The following is a 13,329-nucleotide window of genomic DNA, read 5'->3' as shown; positions in this document are numbered from 1 at the left end:
CAGTTGGAGCAGAGGGTATACTCCATTGGTAAAGTGCTTGTCAGCACTCCTGGAACCCTGGGATCGAGACCCAGCACTGCATAAACTGGGCATGGTGACACAGACTTGTAATCTCAGTAGTTGGGAGGGACAGACAGGAGAATCAGAAATTCAAGGTCATCCCTGGCTAGCTAGTCAGCTCCAGGCCAGCCTGAACTACATGAGACCCTGTCTCCAAAATAAACAAACAAAACCCAAATCGTGTGTGTGTGTGTGTGTGTGTGTGTGTGTGTGTGTGTATTGAGAGAGAGAGAGAGAGAGAGAGAGAGAGAGAGAGAGAGAGAGAGAGAGAGGCAGGCACGATGCTGGGAGGCAGGCGACATGAGAGTTGAGAAGCCAGCTTACAGACCAGATGGCTGGGTAAACCTACAAAGGGCCAAAGTTCTGGGCCAGGCTGGGGCCTCTGCAGTCAGAAACTGAACCATAAAGAAGTCCAGAAGCACCCAGCAGCGAGATGCAGTTAATCTTCTGAAACTTTAACTTGTAGTAACAGAGGAGTAGGGTTAATAGTACTTTCCTTCTAGAGTGCTGGAGTAGACCTGGACATACATTAACAGACCTAGTCAATGCTTTTCATATGCTAAGTGCTTGCAACTATACGTAACGACTGCTTCTCTGGACCTTGGACAGAATTATTAAACCTACAGAGAGGGGTTTGGGAAGTATGGGACATGGGGGTCAGGTGGGGTGGTGGTGGTGGAGTCTGAGGCCACCCACCAGGTTCCCTGAGCAGTGCCGGATTCAGTAGGCTGGGGTGGAGGACTGGGTACTTGCACTGAGTCTGTATAGGTAACCGGACCACACTGACAGGGCTCAGATCCCACAGGGAGGCCCAGGTAGCATCAGAGACAGGCCATCTCCAGTCCTGCCATTAAAGAAGCAGGTGTGGTGGTGCATGCTTGTTACTCCAGCATTTAGGAGGTGGAAGCAGGAGGTCAGCGTTGGCTATACAACAAGTCTGAGGCTAGCCTGGACTACATGAGACTCTAACCAACAACAAGACAAGAAAGAAGGCTGAGAGTTGCAAGTCCTTGTAATTTAGACCAAGTATCTAAATTTAAAAAGGGAGGGGTGGCAGGCTGGAGAGGTGGCTCAGTGGTTAAAAGCACTCGACGCTCTTCCAGAGAGAGTACCTGGGTTCCCAGCACTCATTGGTGGCTCACCGTCACCTGTAACTCCAGCTCCAGGGGTTCCAAAGCCATTCTAGCCTTCGTAGGCATCCACAGATGTGTGTTATACATGCACTCAGACACATCCACATATGCATAAAAAAATCTGATTTTTACCCTTCTGAGCCTCAAGGCCTGGACATAAGGACTAGTCCTCAAGCAGACTGGCTACCACTGCCAACTACATGGTTTGTGGAGCATGATGTAAATGAAGAGTAAATCTAAGATCCTGTCGGGCAGTGGTGGCGCACGCCTTTAATCCCAGAACTTGGGAGGCAGAGGCAGATGGGTCTCTTTGAGTTTGAGGCCAGCCTGGTCTACAGAGCAAGTTCCAGAACAGCCAGGGCTACTCAACGGAAGATTCTCCGGGTGGTTATGGTAGACCATGAACTGAGTGTGGGACTCTTAGCAGTTCAGGATGCTCAGGTCACAGTCCCCTGAAGTTGCTTCTGGTACATGGTTTCCGTCAGAGTGATGTGACAGGGGACAGCCTGGTGGACGGAGGGGACACTGCCTGCCGTGGAGAGCAGCTCAAGGGGAGAAGAAGTGGTGTCATAATTGGGGAGCTGCCAGCTGTCTTGGGGTGAGGCTTGCCCAGATCAGCCTGGGAAGGGGTGGGAGGGGAATGAGCCCCCCTCTCTGGGAATTTGAGAAGTCCAACCTGTCAGTTTTGTTCTATAAAGCATTCACATGTGTGTGTGAGTTCCAGCTGGTGGGAGTTGTGGTTGGATGTGGGTGGGAGGGAAGAGAGGGTGTGACCCCTCTGCTTCATGTCCCTTCCTGGCCCTGCACAGCCCCCGTTCACTGGGCCCTTTCCATCTCCTAGTGGGACTTCTCTTGGGACTGCCATCTGTTCTTTTTGAAACAAACAAACAAACAAACAAACAAACAAATATATTTTAAGCTGAGTGTAGTGGTGCATACCTTTAATCTCATCACTTAGGAAATAGAGGTAGATAGGTATCTATGAGTTCAAAGCCAACCTGGTCAACATAGAGAGTTCCAGAGTTCCAGGCTACCCTGGGTTGTAACATAATGAGGCCCTGCCTCAAAACAAAGCAAAGTAAAAAAAAAAAAACCCACAAACAAATCCTTGTTTTATTTATTATTAGTATTTGTGTGTGTGTGTGTGTGTGTGTGTGTGTGTGTGTGTGTGTGTGTGTGTGTGATGCACATGCAAATGCTGCTGCTCATGGTCAGAGAGCAGCCATATGGAATTGGTTTTCTCCTTTGACCTTTACAGTGGTTTTGGGATCAAACTCAGGTCATCAGGGTCGCATGGTAAGTACCTTTACCAGCCAAGCATGTGTTCTTTTATGGCACTCTCTTGTTGGGGAATATTATTTATTGCCCAATATAAGGTGTGTTACTTTTGTTTATGTTGCATTTGTTTAACTCTGTGAAGCTGTGTTACTGTGCCTGTCTAAAACACCTGATGGTCTAATAAAGAACTGAATGGCCAGTAGCAAGGCAGGAGAAAGGATAGACGGGGCTGGCAGGCAGAGAGAATATATAGAAGGAAAAATCTGGGAGGAAGGAAGAAGGAACCAGAGAAGAAGGATGTCAGGAGCCGGCTACCTGGCTACATAGCCAGACATGGAGTAAGAAACAATAAAAGGTATACAGAAATAGAGAAAGATAAAAGCCCAAAGGCAAAAGCTAGATGGAATAATTTAAAGTTAAGTAAACCTGGCTAGCAACAAGCCAAGCTAAGGCCGGACGTTTATAATTAAGAATAAGTCTCTGTGTGTGTGTGTTTTTTTTTGGGGAGCTGGGTTGTGGGCCCCCCAAAAGAGTGAAAAACAACCAACAATACTCTCTGGTAGGAGGGGACAATCCCCACTTGGATGGCATTCAAAGACAGGAAAAGAACACTATAACCCAAAAAAGACACCACCACCATAACGGGAGCCACATAACTGCCAGATATGGTGGCACATACATGTTGTCTCAGCACTGGGGAGTCTGAGGCAAGAGGATCCCAAGTTCAAGGCCAGCCTCTGTCACATAATAAGCTTAAGGCCAGGGGATATGTAGGCTAAACTTGTCTCTAATTAATAAATGAATTAAAAAATCAATCTAAGAGTTGGGGTAAGGTGATGAACAAGAAAAAGTATGATGACAGGTGTGTGGAAGGCTGTAATGAAACCCATTACTTAGTATACTGACTTAAAAAATAGATTTGAAGAGGCTGGGATGGTAGCTCATTAGCAGAGTATTAGCCTAACGCCCACAGAGTCCAGGTGGTGCACACCTGTCATCACAGTATGTTGGAAGTGGAGGCAGGTAGATCAGAAATTCAATGTCATTCTCTTCAGCACAAGGAGTTAGAGGTCAGCTTGGATTATAGGAGACCTTGTATTTAAAAAAAAACAATAATAAGGAGTGGGCACCAGGAAGAACCACATACCAACATTTGGTGTAAGCAGCCTGGGCAGTGGGCACAGAGACTAGGGCAGGCTTGCTGCAAGCCTGTGTCTCTGTCGGGATGCTAGCTGCGAGTTTGTAAACAATCATGGGGTGTTTTGGAGTCCCTTCCCCACCTAAGCACCTAGCCCCCCACCCTCACCCTCAGCCTCTGGGAAGAAGCATGTGAGGAAGACAGATGTGGAATCCTAGCATGGGCTGTCCTGGTGTGAGCTTAAGGGGTGCACTCTTCCCTTCCTTTGCCTTCTTTCTGGACTGAAGTTAGTCCTGCCTCCCCTTCAGTAAAACAGGCCCTCCTGGGACAGTAAACACAGCTAGGGAATGAGGTTTTTTTAGCTTAAATTGGCCCCCTGTGCTGTGGAATAATACTTTTGAACACTCTGAATATGCATTACTCTCATTGGTTTAATAAAAAGTGAACTGGACAATAACTAGGTACGAAGAGTTTAGGTGGGAGAGCCAGAAGAGAGGATGCTGGGAAGAAGAAGGGCAGAGTCAGGAGGAGTCACCAGCCAGATGCAGAGGAAGCAGGAGATAAACATGCTGTACTGAAAAAAGTACCACCACGTGGTAGAGTATAGATAAGAAATATGGGTTAATTTAAATTGAGTTAGTTAGTAACAAGCCTAAGCTATCAGCTGAGCATTTATAATTAATAATAAGTCTCTGTGTGGTTATCTGGGAGTGGACAGGAGGGACGAAAAACTCTGGCTACACCCCTGGATTCAGAAAGGAACAGCAAGCCTTTTGGAGCATTGTGGTTTGTGTGAAGGTCCCTTCCTTCACAGGCCCACAGTCCACAGCCAGAGATGCAAAGGGAAGAAAGGCTTGGGGGCCATACTTTGGCTGAGTTGGTTAAAGCTCATGGAGGGACAGCACACAGGGTCTGGAGGACAGCACACAGGGTCTGGAGGACGGCACACAGGATCTGGAGGACGGCACACAGGATCTGGAGGACGGCACACAGGATCTGGAGGACGGCACACAGGATCTGGAGGACAGCACATAGGATCTGGAGGACGGCACACAGGACCTGGAGACTGGCATATCCCATGGCACCAGCACTAAGCACTAAGAATGTTGGAGACTTGGAACACGTGATCTGGGCCAGCCTGGAGGTAAAGGAGGACTTCTAGGAAGAATGATGCCTGGTTCCTCAGTGGTGCTGGAAATGCAGGAGTCAAAGTGAGTGGTAGTCTCCTCACCAAGGTAATGTGAAAAGCAGTTGGCTTGTGACTTTATAGATGATCTGGATTACTTTTCTTGTTTCCCAAATAAAACTCAGAATTATAAAATCTAAAAACAGACTCGCTCCAGCATACCTGCAGATTTAATATTTTGTGGGGTTGAGTGTTGTCTTCATCCCTATGCTTGTAGGGATGAATGCCATCAGTCTCCTCAATGCCTTTACCCTGGAAAGGACATGACATTATGTTTCATCTCTAGGTATGCCCCACCCATGCCAAACATCTGCAAAAAACAGTTACCCAGGCCCTCAACTCAGGACCCTGTCCAGGTGTATCTTTTTCTTTTGCATTCTGTGACCACTGGAAGCTTCTGGACCCAGGAGTCATGTACACACTGTGGTCTGGTATTTGCACAACTTGTTCACATGCTCCAGGCTCAGAGGCTTTAGGTAGCCCATTCATGCCCTCTCTATGTAACCTACTCAGGCTCTGCAGAGGAGAACTCGGCAATAAAGTGACTGAATTAAGGCCACAGTGGGAGCGGCATTCTGCAATCCTGGCTCTTTTTTCTTACGCTAAAAGCAAGTGGAAGAGAGATGATCTCAGTCTTTGATTTGTCAGATTCTGTGATACTAACATGGGACCACAGCCGGATGGCGGCGGCGGCGGCGGCGGCGGCGGCGGCGGCGGCGGCGGCGGCGGCGGCGGCGGCGGCGGCGGCGGCGGCGGCGGCGGCAGCAGCGGCAGCAGCGGCTCACGCCTTTAATCCCAGCATTCGGGAGGCAGAGGCAGCCAGATCTCTGTAAGTTCGAGGTCAGCCTGGACAGCCAGATCTCTGTAAGTTCGAGGTCAGCCTGGACTACAAGTGAGTTCCAGGAAAGGCGCAAAGCTACACAGAGAAACCCTGTCTCAAAACAAAACAAAAGCCAACCCCCCCCCCAAAAAAAACAAAAAAACCCAAAAACATGGGACCTCATTTACAGCCAAATCTACAGGACCAGACTCTCAGATGCTTTCATATATATTAATGGGTAGAATATATACATACACACATATACATATACTTAAATATATGTATGTATAGATTTAATGGGTAATGAATGTTTTGTTGCAGACCTGTGATTCCTGGGAGGCTGAAGCAGGAGGGTGGAGAGTTTGAGATCAGTCTGAGCTATATAGCATGACTCTGTCCCCAAATCAAAACCAAATAAAATTGCAATAGAAGGGGCTGGAGAGATGGCTCAGAGGTTAAGAGCACTGGCTGCTCTTATAGAGGACCTGGGGTCAGTTCCTAGTGCCCGTGTGGTGGCTCACAACTCCCTGTAACTCCAGACCTAGATGATGTCCTTTTTCTGGGCTCTATAGGCACCTTGCACACTCATGGTGCACACACACCCAGGCAAAACACCCATATGTATCTGTGGTGGTTTAAAAAAAAATGGCCTCCAAAGGGAGTGGCACTATTGGGAGGTGTGGCCTTGTTGGAGTAGGTGTGGCCTTGTTGGAGTAGGTGTGGCCTTGTTGGAGGAAGTATGTCACTGTGGAGGCGGGCTTTGAGGTCTCATATATGCTCAAGATACTACCCAGCGTCTCAGACCACTTCCTGTTGCCTGCACAAGATGGAGAACTCTCTTCAGCACCATGTCTGCCTGTGTGCCACCATGTCCTGCCATCATGATGATGATGGACTAAACTTCTGAAAATGTAAGTCACCCCAATTAAATGTTTTTCCTTTATAAGAGTTGTTGTGGTCATGGTGTTTCTTAACAGCAAGAGAAATCCTAAGACAGTATAAGATAAAATTAATCTTCAAAATTTTTTTAATTCAGTAGAATCCATACCTGTGTATCTGGAATCATTCTTCTAAAAGTGTAACAGAGAATGTTTAAATTATTGATTTAATCTTGCAGTATAGCATTTGCAGAGTCCTTTACTATGTATTCATTCAACAACTATTTAGCACCTGCTGTGTACTGTTCAAAGTGTGGAGGATATAGGAAAGGGCAACATCATTGGGTAAGAAGCCTGAACAGCTAGCAGTATAGCTTAGTTGGTAGTGTTAGCCTGGCATGAATAATATCCAGGATACGATCTCCAGCACTCCTTAAACTGGGTGTACCGACACAAGCCTATAATCCCCACACTCCAGAGGTGGGAACAGGAAGCTCTGGAGTTCAAGGTCATCCTTGGCTACATATTGGGCTCAAAACCAGGCAGGGATGGATGTAAGAGAGCCTGTTTCTACAAACTGACGAACCATTTGGCATAGTGATGCTCACCCTTGGTCCCAGCATTCAGGAGGCAGAGGCAGGCAGATCTCTGGGAGTAAAGGGCATCCTGGTCTACATAGTAAGTCTCAGGCCAGCCAGGGCTACATAGCCAGACACTGTCTGAAAGGTGAGGAGAGAATACCAGGGCAGATGGGGTAAAATGATGGGATAGAGACAAGGGTGCTATGGCTCAGTGTTCCACAGCCTGGGGTCCGGAGTCAGAGTCCAAGCCTGACTTAGACTTCAGCAAGAGGCACTTCTGTGTTCCGAGGACAGAGGCTGGACCCTTGGGCCCAACGGCAGGAAGTCTGGCATATTCAATGTGTTGGCTTCTTGTTTCTCAAGGAAGGATGAACCAGGACCCACAGCAGAGGAGAACAAGGAAATCTGTGTTGACAGAAGAGAGTATGGAGTAGCTGTCCTAGAGAACAGGAACGGGAGCTTTCTAGGAAAGGCTGATGGGATTGCCAGGCCTGCAGAGTGCCAATCTGAGGTCTGTGGTCACGCATTTAAAGGGCAGCGGGTGGCAGGGCCATGTACTTTCTTTCCAGCATTGACAGTGGCTTCAGCCCAGGCTCGCAGAAGGAGGGTGTGGCCGTGTGAAGGATGGATGCTAATTGGGTTCCCATGGTTTGAAGAGGAAGCACAGCTTTGCCAGATGTCAGCCAGGAGCGATCTAGATGGAGTGGCCAGGCTCAGAAGCAGAGGAGCCTGTTAGGGTGGAAATGTGATAATAAGGATGGGCGGTTTCCAGGAAGCGAATGGGTGGCCAGGAAGCCAGAGATCAGGGTACATGAAGAGAAGACCCTGACCTGGGCTCCGGAGCAAAGCAGCTTGTGAGGAAAAATTGTCACAAGATGCTGTACCTTAGCAGCTTCAAGCCAGCAAAGACTTTGAAGGTGGAGGATGATAAATGGCCTAGGTGGTAACTGGAAGCCAAGGGCCTCGTGTCTCCTTCTGGCCTCTTCTGGCCAGCTTCTCTCCCTGTATCTCCCAGAGTGCAGTTACGGGTTTTTTTTGCCTGGGTGCCTGAAAATATACGTGGTGTGTGTGTGTGTGTGTGTGTGTTTGTGTTTGTGTGTGTGTGTGTCTTCAGTTTCAATCCTAAGAAAGTTATTTTTCTTTCCTTCCCTCTTCCTCCTTTTCCTCTTTTTTTTTTTTTTTTTTTTTTTTTTTTTTTTGTGTGTGTGTGTGTGTGTGTATGTGTGTGTGTGTGTGTGTGTGTGTGTGTGTGTGTGTGTGTGTGTGTTTTGATACAGGATCTCATAATGTAGTCCAGGCTTACCTGGAACTCACAACAATCCTCCTGTCTCACTCTCCTAAGTGTTGGGTATAATCCAGCACCTGACAAGAAGGCCATTTTCCAACGTGGCTCCTTTTTGCAGCCTGGCCTAGAGCCTGGTTCTGACCACTGGCACCAGTGGTGATGGTATGTGTTCTAGAATACACGCTGTGGGTCAGTCTCCCCAGAGAAAAGCCTGGTCTCTGGCTGGCTGCCTCCCAACTTCTGCACATGCAGACACACCTCAGCCCTAACTGCCTTATTTCCGCCACCCCTCGGCCCCTGGGAGGGAGGGGCTCTCAGATCGACATTAAGTATTTTAAATAGCCTTACTTGTATGTGCGTGTGCCTGAGCACTTGTGCCACAGCGCACATGTGGAGGTGGGGAGTTGGGTCCGTCCTTCTGCCTTTAAGTGGGTTTTGGAGATTGAGTTCAGGTCCGCAGGTTTGTGAGACAATCGCGTTCCCAAATGAGCCAGCTCACCAGCTCTCCTAGATCCCCTTTTTACAGAGGAAGGAATAAAACCTGGGCAAGGCGGGAGTGGTGGCACATGCCTTTAATCCCAGCACTCGGGAGGCTGAGCCAGGCGGATCTCTGTGAGTTCGAGGCCAGCCTGGGCTGCCAAGTGAGCTCCAGGAAAGGTGCGAAGCTACACAGAGGAACCCTGTCTCAGAAACAACAACAACAACAACAACAACAACAAAAACCTGGGCAAGGTAAAGAGTTGTGCCACAGTGATGCAAGGTCAACTCAAGCCCAAGGAGACTCACGATCCAGTTAGGGAGATGGGGTGGGGAGCAAAATCCTATGGACTGTGGATGCTGGTAAGGTGACTCGGCTGCTATGACGAGGTAGGTGCCTGTGAGTTAGGTCAACAGAACAAGGAGAAATGTGGAGAAACTAGGCTGCAGCTACAAGTGACAGCCTGAAGCCTGTGTGATGGTAATATTGTAATACCAGCCCTAGGTCGGCCAGGGCTACGTGGTGATACCCTGTTGTGGGGGCGTGTCATGCTGGAGGGGTTGGCAAGATGGCTGAGTGAGTAGAGGTGTTTGCTGCCAAGCCTGATGATCTGAGTTCAATCTCCTGATTCCACATGGTGGAAGGTAAGAACTGACCCCCGTGGCTTGTCCTCTGACCTCTACATTTATGCTGTGGTGGGCTTGCATTCACATAGACATACACAAATAACTAAAGGTATGTTTTAAAGAATAACAGTTTAAGTAAAGACATCATGACACGAAAGCCCACCATGGCCCCCACACCCAAGATTGGTGAGTTAGGGTAGTGAGGACCAACTATCACACAGGCTTTCTAATCTTGTCTTTAATTCTGGGGTTCATGGACAACCTGCGGGGACCTAAAACCTCCTTGCCTAGATGTATCTTACTACAACTGAGGGTGTCTATATATTGATTTTTCTAGAGAGATGCTTTATATTTCTATCGGCTTCTTCTTCTTCTTCTTCTTCTTCTTCTTCTTCTTCTTCTTCTTCTTCTTCTTCTTCTTCTTCTTCTTCTCCTTCTCCTTCTCCTTCTCCTTCTCCTTCTCCTTCTCCTTCTCCTTCTCCTTCTCCTTCTCCTTCTCCTTCTCCTTCTCCTTCTCCTTCTCCTTCTCCTTCTCCTTCTCCTTCTCCTTCTCCTTCTCCTTCTCCTTCTCCCTCTCCCTCTTCCTCTTCCTCCTCCTCTTCTTTTTCCTTCTCCTTTTTTGAGACAGGGTTTCTCTGCATAGCTTTGGCTGTCCTGGAACTCACTCTGTAGACCAGGCTGGCCTCCAAGTTACAGAGATCCGCCTGCCTCTGCCTCCTGGGTCCTGGGATTAAAGGTGTGCGCCACCACCCCCCAGCCATCTATCAGACTCTTAAGTTACGGTCTTGACTTGAAACAGCCTTGGGTGGTGATAAGCTTGAAGAGGCTGGCCAGACCCTGGCATGGAAGGAACTTGCAGGCTTTGATCAGAAGTCACGGTTTGCTCTGCAGTTCTTGGCCTATGCAGTTTTCCAGATGGAAAGCAACAGGGAAAGCACTTGGGGAGACAGCCAGGCTCAGTGTGACCCCCAAAGTTCAGCTCTGGTGTTCTACAAAGTGTTGCACAGCTGGCCTTAAAAAAAAAAAAAAAAAAAAAAAAAAAAGCTAGGTGTGGTGACTTACACCTGTGATCTTAGTGCTCAGGAGACTGAGAAAGGGCAGATACTGAGCTGGAGGTCAACAAGGTATATACAGCAGGCGCCAAGCTAGCCTGGGGTGCATAGTGAAACTTTGTTTCAAAAAGTTTTCAAAATCTTATTGAGTCTGCCCGGATGTACAGATGCGCTACCACCCTCTATTGATGTGGACGGAACTCAGGGCCAAGCTCTTCCACACCCCTCATCTTTTAGACTTTTTCCTCCCCACCCCAGCTGAGTCACCACCACCCCCAGCTGAGGTCCGAACCCAGGGCCTTGTGATCCTAGACAAGCGCTCTACCACTCAACTTTTTCTTGTTACCATTCTGTAGTTGGACTTTCTTCTCCGCCACTGGCCCCAAATCAGGACACGGAGAATTATTATTAATTATGAAAGCTTGGCCTTTATAGCTTAGGCTTGTCTCAACTAGCTCTTACAACTTAAATTAATCCATTTATATTAACCTACATTCTATCATAATGGCATTACCTCTCTTTCATCTTGCAACTCCTGTTTCCTTTCCATGTCTCCTGGCACCTAGATTCCTCCTCTTCTTCCTTTCTCTCCCTGGAAATCCTGCCTAGCTCTCCTGCCTAGCTGTTGGCCATTCAGCTCTTTATTAAACCAACCACAGTGAAACATCTTCATACAGTGTAAACAAATATTCCACAACACCATTCCCTGGGTAACGTAATACAAAAGCCCTGTACACAGCATTGGCACCTATGAGGTGTTCTGGATAAACTGGAGGTGTTGAAAGTACAGCAGGGTGATGGGAGGTTAAGGTAGGATATGGGCAACTACTAATCTATATTTTGTTGTTTTTAATCCAACAAAGTTGGAGCTTACTAAAAACAACAACAACAACAACAGGTTTGTGGGTCAGTGAGATGGCCGAGCCCTCAAGAGCCTTTGCTGTGCAAGCCTGACGACCTGAGTCCAATCCCCAGAACCTACATAAAGGTAAAAGGACAGAGCTGACTTCACAGTTCTGTTGTGGAGCCAAAGTCGTCTCCTGACCACCACGTGCATGCTCACAACAATAATAAATAAAATTAAAAAGAGAAAGAAACCGGTCTATGGTTTTTTGTTGCTCCTGGTTTGCTTTTGTTTACTTGAGATAGAATTTTACATATCCCAAGCTTGCTTTGGACTTGTTTTGTAGCTGAGGATGACCTTGAACTTCTGATCCTCCAGCTTCCCCCTCTTGAGGGCTGAGTCTCCAGGTACGTGCCACCAGGCCCAGTTTATGTTGTACTGGGCATTGAATCTGGAGTTTTGTGAACACTGTGTAAGCACTGTACCAACTGAGCTCCACGCCCAAGACAAGATAGAGCTTTCATACAGATTTAAGCCTGGGTATTAGGGGAGAGAGAGGTTCCTAGGAAAAGGACAGTGCACATCCAAGACACTGGTGTGCTTCTCAAGATGGTGTCGCCTGTTCTCAAACACGGAAGCCAGGGAGGTGACTCAGAGGGTAAAGGCAATTGTCACCAAGCCTGATGATCCAAGTTCAATCCCTGGACGAGTTGTCCTCTGACCTGTACGTGCGCACACACACTCGCACACAATGTTACTCGGGCTTGCCTTGAACTTGTGGGCAAAAACGGGATGAGAGGTATATGCCACCACGCTCTGCTATAACTACACGGTTTTCTGTAAGAGGCTAGTTCATCTTCTGAGGCGGGGATCTACAGAAAGTCCCTGAAGATACGGAGGGACGATTCTACTCATCTCGGCTGTGTCCCCAGAGTGTGGCCCTGTGCTGAACATGGTCTTTGCACCCCAGTGAGTATCTGCTGCATGGATGGAATGAGGAAAGTACAGACATGCAGATGTGTGTAATATCAATAGAGAAAGTGCATCTTGGGGGGGAGATGACTCAGAGGGTGAGAGCACTTACTGTACAAGCACGGGGGGACTTGAGTTCAATTCCCAGAACCTGTGTGAAAAGCTGGGTGTGGCTACCTGTGTTGATTAAGCTTGTGGCTGGCCGCCGTCCGCAGCGGCCATGCAGACGGAGGAGAGCGCTGGATGTGTCGGTGACGGAAGAATCATGAGCCATGGTTACCTTTCTAGAGCTTTATTGAGAGAGAGGGAGGGAGAGGGAGAGGGAGAGGGAGAGGGAAAGAGAGAGAGAGAGAGAGAGAGAGACTGAGTGGAGGGAAGAGAATACGGAAGAGAGGGCACAGAGGGCACGCCCGCTTTTTAGGCTGGGACACAGGCTAGTGACGTAATTAAGGACATAATCCTTACAACCTGTGTACCTGGAACCCCAGCACTGTCCATGGAGGTGGGGGAGGGGAGACAGAATTCCTTCTGGGGTTTGCTGGATGCTTCGGGTACTTTAAATGATTTTCTTAGGGCCGGAAGGATGACTCAGTGGTTCAGAACACTTGCTGTTCTTCCAGAGGACCTGAGTGCGATTCCCATGTTAGGTAGCTCACAACTGTCTAGAACTCTGGCTTTATGGATCCAAAACCTCTCTCTGGCCTCCACATGTGTCATACATACACACATACACATAAATCAAACAATGTAAAAATCTTTTCAAAAGAGAGACTATCTCAAAGGAATAAGGCAGAAAATGATAGACCATGATGCCTGACGTCCTCCTCTGGCCTCTATGAGCAATCATACAGACACAGGTACTCACACACACAACTGGACACACATTACACACACACCACACTCATATACCTATACAGACATCCAAAGGGCTGGGCATGCAGCTCAGGGGTAAGAGTGTTTGCTTAGCATGTGTGAGGAAGGAAGGAAGGGAGGGATGG

This window comes from Peromyscus leucopus, chromosome 8b, assembly GCF_004664715.2.
Source record: "Peromyscus leucopus breed LL Stock chromosome 8b, UCI_PerLeu_2.1, whole genome shotgun sequence".
Classification (NCBI taxonomy): domain Eukaryota; kingdom Metazoa; phylum Chordata; class Mammalia; order Rodentia; family Cricetidae; genus Peromyscus; species Peromyscus leucopus.
The sequence above is the reverse complement of the archived record's forward strand: the minus strand, read 5'-3'. Positions refer to the sequence as shown.